Source organism: Etheostoma spectabile, chromosome 4 (genome assembly GCF_008692095.1).
Source record: "Etheostoma spectabile isolate EspeVRDwgs_2016 chromosome 4, UIUC_Espe_1.0, whole genome shotgun sequence".
Taxonomy (NCBI): domain Eukaryota; kingdom Metazoa; phylum Chordata; class Actinopteri; order Perciformes; family Percidae; genus Etheostoma; species Etheostoma spectabile.
Genome location: NC_045736.1, coordinates 32,768,559 through 32,774,835, shown reverse-complemented (window position 1 = coordinate 32,774,835; position 6,277 = coordinate 32,768,559). Strand labels below are relative to the sequence as shown.

Sequence of the window (6,277 nt, the reverse complement as noted above, 5' to 3'; positions counted from 1 at the left end):
TTTCTCCCATCCCAGAATGCTGTGGGGAATATTTTACTTTTTACCGGGGCGTTCAAAATTCTGGGCCTTGTAGAAAGGAATTTTATATGGGCCCCTCCTTGATTCCACTGCTATTCATTCTAGCATCTTTTTGGACCCTCCTCACATGAGGGCCGTGGGTACTCAGTCCTCTTCTCCCCCCCAGTCCGACGCACCTGCTTTTCTTTGTTTCCTGTTTCTATAATGTGAGGGTGTCTCTGCTTTGAGGACTTTTAATACTCTAAGTTCAATTTCATAATGACACATCCATACCTTTTTACTTAAGTCACCTGGACTTTTACTTGTAGTAGAGTATTTTCACAGTGGGCTATTATTAGTATTACTAAGTTAAGGATCTGAATACTTCTTCCACCACTGGGTGATGATACACAATAAGAGTCAGACTGACCGCAGCTCAAGAGGCTCGCCTTGCTGGGCCACCAGGACTCCCCAAACCAGAACTGTGTTTTTGCCTTTACACCTAATTTAGCAGATTTCTTTTGTAAGAATGCCAGACCAGAAAATGAGCTCATATCCCCAAATAAAATCTGTATAATAATACTGGGTTCCTCCAAGTAAAAACCTGTTAAAGTCACACGTGGTCTCTCTTCATCAGTTATGGAGCTGCTCCAGAAAGTGTCGCTTGTTAACATCACAGACCATAAAAATGGCTCTCGTGTTTCTAGCTGCGGGGGAAACACTTGCAACATCATGCATAAATGCGTGCATGTTGACAGAGATTTACTGCGGAAAGAACATCCCATGCAATGTGATATAGTAAAACGGTGAATATGGTGTTAACGAATTAAACATGTTTAGGCATATTTAAATCCACTGGAGAGATTATACCACTCTGTAGTCATTTTTGGGAGTCATCTGTAGTGTTATTGTCTCAGGGAGTATTCAAACTTGGCCCAGTTGCCTCGAACTGTGCACGAACACGATTGTCCCCCATCCACCCCCCCGCCCCCTCGATGACCTGCACTCACGCTGCAATAAAACATTCAGCGCCAGAGCACGCTCACGTCAGTACGATCCGATTTTATTGTTTGAAGAACACAGGAAGTGAAGCGCTCTCATACAGCATGTGGAGTCCATCCCTTACTTTGTGGCTTTTTTGGAGTTGTTGATGTGCACATGGCCCTCTCGCATGCCCAACAGGTTTATTGCTTGTAAAGCGCACGTCGGTTCCTTCCTCAGGCATGTTAAGCCTTCACGCAGATGTGTATGGTGCCCCGAGTCCAAATGAACCCTGCACCGCCCACCATGGCACAGTTAGGCGTCCCATGCCCGGGCGTACCATGCCCGGGCGTACCATGCCCGGGCGTACCATGCCCGGGCGTACCATGCCCGGGCACACTAGTCAAACATACCAGACTTTGGGGTTGAATGTGCTTGGGCACGGTGTAGTGGCTTGTTAAAATCCTTCCTTGCCACTTACTGCAGGATGTAAAAGGTTCTGACTCATGAAGACCACCATGTCCAACTTCAACATGCAAGCCTATGCAAAAATTGGCATTGTGCTGAAATTGACTTTTGTATAATACACAATCAGTGTTCTTCAATCAGCAGTCAAAAACTTCTCGCTCCACCTTCTGCTTTGATGAAGCCTAATTTAAACTAACTGAATTTACAGAAACCAACTACACATTGTCCAATAGCAGGACAGAGTAGTGGAGAATGAGTTTTAATTGGCCAAAACACACACATCGAAGCAAATTCTACATTACATTACCTACACAACAATACCTAATTTCTAATGCAAATTAGGCTGTATATTTGAAATGGAATTAAGCCATTTACCTTTGCAATGAAAGTAAAATTTCCAAAACTCTAAACAATACACCTGGGCTCCTAGACACGGTTTAACTGGACCAAGTGTGAGTGCGCCCAGGACAAATAAATAGAAATGTTGCTGAGACTTGTGGCCGTCAGGTCATCTGTTGGTGTGATGGAAGCTGCCAGGCTTCAGAAGAAGGCCTTTTTAGCCCCATGGACTCCATTAAACACCTCAGCTACTCACTAAAGCATTGTGGCTGGCGGACTGATGGATGTGTTGCTTTTCAAATTGAAATATGTGTTGTATTGCTGTCTTCACAAAAAAAACAAGTCTCTCAAGTTTTATACATTTTTACTTTTCAAAAGTCAGTGCGCTCATTTCCTTTTAATATTATAGAATGTTAATATGGACTTAGCACACACTCAAAGACTTATTGATCCCAACAGACAGCCCTGTTCCCTGTCATGTTTTTGGCTAGTTAGCCGTAGCGTGCAGAACTTTGAGTGTGTGTGTGACTGTACCAGGCCTGTGCTTGATGTGCTTTTTATTGCATTTAGTACATTAAACACTGAAGTACAGCTGCAGTGTTCTCCTCCCAAGAGGATCCACTTGTACAAATTAAGCGTTGCTCTCTTTTCAAGCATTCAAAGTAGAAAAGTAATGACCAAGCAACAAGCCACACAGGACTTCAGTTATGTATTATGACATATCCATTCATTCCTACATGATTTAAAAAACAATATGCCTCAGCACTAATGGACTAATAATGAAGGATGGCCATTCAGCCACAGTTGTTCTAGCCTGTTGTAATAGGGATGCAAGACAGATGCTGCTGGACTTTGACCATGGATACCACAGTTTTTCTCCAGTTTACATTTCTGCATCTTCTTTCAATTTTAAAGCAGGGGGAATGCATTATGTCCTAAATAAGCGCTGCCTTGCCGCTCTCTTTCTTTAAAAGGAAACATGTAAATCAGTCCGGCTATGGGAGACTATAACCACCATAAATACAAACAATAAGCTTTCACACACAACACCAAACATGTCTCTACCCGCAAAAGTCATTTTACAAATAAATATGCAGAAAGAACCTGAGAAGAAAAGGCTGTTTGAGTTATCAACATGTGGACCGAGTATGTATAATTACACAGCTTGTGATTTGCGTTTCCTTCGCAGTTATACTGACCTCCAACTGAAGCCCTATCTTATCATGTGGTTTGGTTGCTTTGTTTATGAGCTGAACACTTACCACAGAGAGTCGTAAAAATGCCTTCTTCTGACTCCTAAATCTTTTAAATCCTGGTGGATTGAAAGCTCACCGAATCCACACTTTGGAAGGTTTGGAGCCTTTAAACCCTGCTGTGAGAGGGTGAATATGTAACTGTTTAATTACCATCCTGAACACGTGACCTTGTCTGCAACATTCCTATAATCCTATAATACTTGGTATGTCAGCAGCAGTCCTCTAGTGAGAGCAATGAAATGGTCTGGACTGTTCTTGAAGGTGCAGACCTCTCCAGTCTCTCTCCATCAGCTCCGCAAAACGTACGCTGAATTGTCTATTTTACAAATGTTAGTTGTGCTTTATGTGGTTGACGTTGGACAGTATGTCATGTACAGCTGTCTCATGTGGCTATGAGTCCATCGGGATCGGGAAATCAACACCAGCCTCAATGCATTTAAAACCAAGAAAGGTCAGGTATATTGCTGTTGTATTTATATAATTTGACAGGAGTTGTGAATGTCTGCATCAGCCAATTATATTAAAATAGCTTTAAATTAGTGTTTGCTGTGTGTTGGAAGTGCTTGATTTGATATGCAACAAAGTTTTCTATGAGCATTTTAATAATGTGTAATTTATTAGTCCCGCAATCGGAAATCTCAATTTATACTCTGTTGTTATTACACCCATGGAAAGACACCCTGAGCAATTGGGGATTGAGTGCCTTGCTCAAGAGCACCTTGGCAGTGCCCAGGAGGTGAATTGGCACCTCTACAGCACCACTATACTTTGGTCCAAACGGGGACTTGAACCGGCAACCCTCCAATTCCCACCCAACGCCCTAAACTACTGCCACCCGACATCTAACACTAAACATCATTATTGTAGTTTATCATGTTCATCATTGAACTGTGGCAAGCCAAAATCTTCGCACTTAATATGCTATTAACTGTCCTCCCATAATACAAATGTATTTGTGTTAGACATTCCCAAGACATTCCCAGACAAAGCTACAGTCAGATGCTAGATTGCCAGAAGAACAACAAAGCCCTCTGTTTGCCCATGACAGTTCGCTGCCATCGGTGAAGAGACAGAGAGAAAAACAGAGGAGAGAAAAAGGATGGGAGATGAGACCCATGTCCTTCCTCATCATCTGAAAACAATACGACAACAAGGGAACTGGAATTAAAGGACTAGAGCCGTCTAATCTGGAACAACAGAGGAATGTCGGGGATGTGCCACAGCATCCTTTTATCCCAGATGTGTGCTATTACAGTACGTCCACGGGCCCGATCCCTACGCCAGACTCCGCTGGTTCGGATTTCTCCCTCTGCTAATGCCACTGGACATACAATCTGACAATGATAATGATAATTACCTCAAATGACATGCCTTCCATTGTGGAAGAAGTGGAAAACACACAGGCACGGACCCTCAAAACACAGAACACATGAAGAGTATTACGCCCTGAACTCCGATGTCTTTGAGTTACACCAAATCTGAGAGGCTGGATATCCTTGGATGGGAGCAGCGTAAAAAAGCATCAACCTCTGATGAAGCTGCAGGTAGTGGGATGTTTTATGATGTTATCTCGCCGCGGAGCAGCCAACATAAAGGAAGGCCTTTTATTTTAGCCATGGGGAGCCAAGTGACGTTATTGTTCTCATCATCTTTATATTTCTAAAAATCTAATTCTCTTCTGTTTTCATTGGGAAATTTTTCCAATGCTCATGGATAGAAAGCTTCTATGAGAATATTAAGCTCACTCCAACAATGCAATTAAACAGCAATAGCTGTCCGTTTCCTGGTGATTTTAAAGGAATAAGAAAGTAGCGGTGTCCTCCGGAACTCCCAAAGCTTCTTGTTAGTGACGCCAAGTTGGGTCTGTTAGTCAGCAGGGTTACAAGAAAACGACTGGCCCGATTATCATGAAAGGGTGTGGCATAGGCCAAGGAAGAAACCATTAAATTTCATGGGGTGGATACACAAATTATTTTTCGCTTTCGTTAACAGAGCGAGATCGGGCATTGCAGAGGTCTGTACTCTCTGATTGCCCTTCTCGTTGTCACTTTTTCCATAACATTTTGTCACAAACATCCCTCCATGTAGGATTCCATTATTTTTTTAAAACCTTTTGAAAGGGTTTTCCTCCCCACAGTCATCAGAAACTCTGCTTCTGGACCATGTCTGTGTCATATTTCAATTGCCATAAACAAAATCTCCCAAACTGTGTTGTTATGATTCAAACTCAAAATCACAACAATAACTGGTGAACCTAACATTTCCTACGAGCAGAAGCACTGACCTCAACAGATGAACTGCCCTGAGTCCGTTAAGCACTACAACAAGATCCATGTCATGACTTGAGACTATCTACCCGAGAAAAAGGACACGACTGGTCGTTTCAGCCCCAAAATGACACACAGTACATTATATGGTCATGTGACAACGTACTCTAGCAGAGAGCAAAGGAAGAAGTCAGGCGATGTTGTTTGTGTGTGTGACAATCTGCATAGGGGTGATGTCGGGTAGATGAGTCAGCAAAAAGTCGGACTTTACCCACGGGAGACTGCTGCAACAAGTCAGGCCTGCTTGGTTCTTTCAGGAAATGATTGTTAAGATTTACAAAGAATATGTTTATGACATTTGTCTCTCAATGGGACGTGTTGGGACTGATTGGGGGGGTTTCTGTGGACGAAGGACACATGGAGATACACTGGACAGAGCTGATGAGGTGTAACCATGTATCAGCTGATTTAAATAGCTCACGTTACTGTATTGTAATGTATGTATTGCTTGTCACATTATTATCTTTGAGGCTTTAGCAATATTGTTATTTATGACATTAATGCCAATAAAGAAATTTGAATTGAATTGAGAGAGGGGGGGGGGCTAACTGTGAAAACTAACTATATAGTGACTAAGTGACATAGGAAATTACTGTTGGCCAGGACTTGCTTCATGAAACAAAATTTCCTGAAAATACAAGTGTGGCATTACTGGCAGAAGTTTATGAAGCACTCCTTGGAAACAACAACATCATGTTGCTTGCTTATGAGTAAACATGTCCATAATTTACCACTAAAATAACTAAATGTCAGTAACCTCAACAAAGACCATTCCCAGTGCCACCATTACAACATGACATGATCCAAACAGAGTGGATTCTGCTCTGCAGGTACGTTAGACCTCCATCACCAATGAAGAACCCTGATCCTTTCAGTGATGTCATAACACCTACCGTTACCTAAGAAAGC

At 42.4% G+C, this 6,277-nt stretch overlaps 1 protein-coding gene across 1 annotated transcript in view; it reads right to left on the bottom strand.

Moving 5' to 3' along the window:
• Nucleotides 1–6,277, bottom strand: part of rspo4 (R-spondin 4) — a 41,851-nt gene that overhangs the window by 17,255 nt on the left and 18,319 nt on the right. The window lies entirely within an intron of this gene.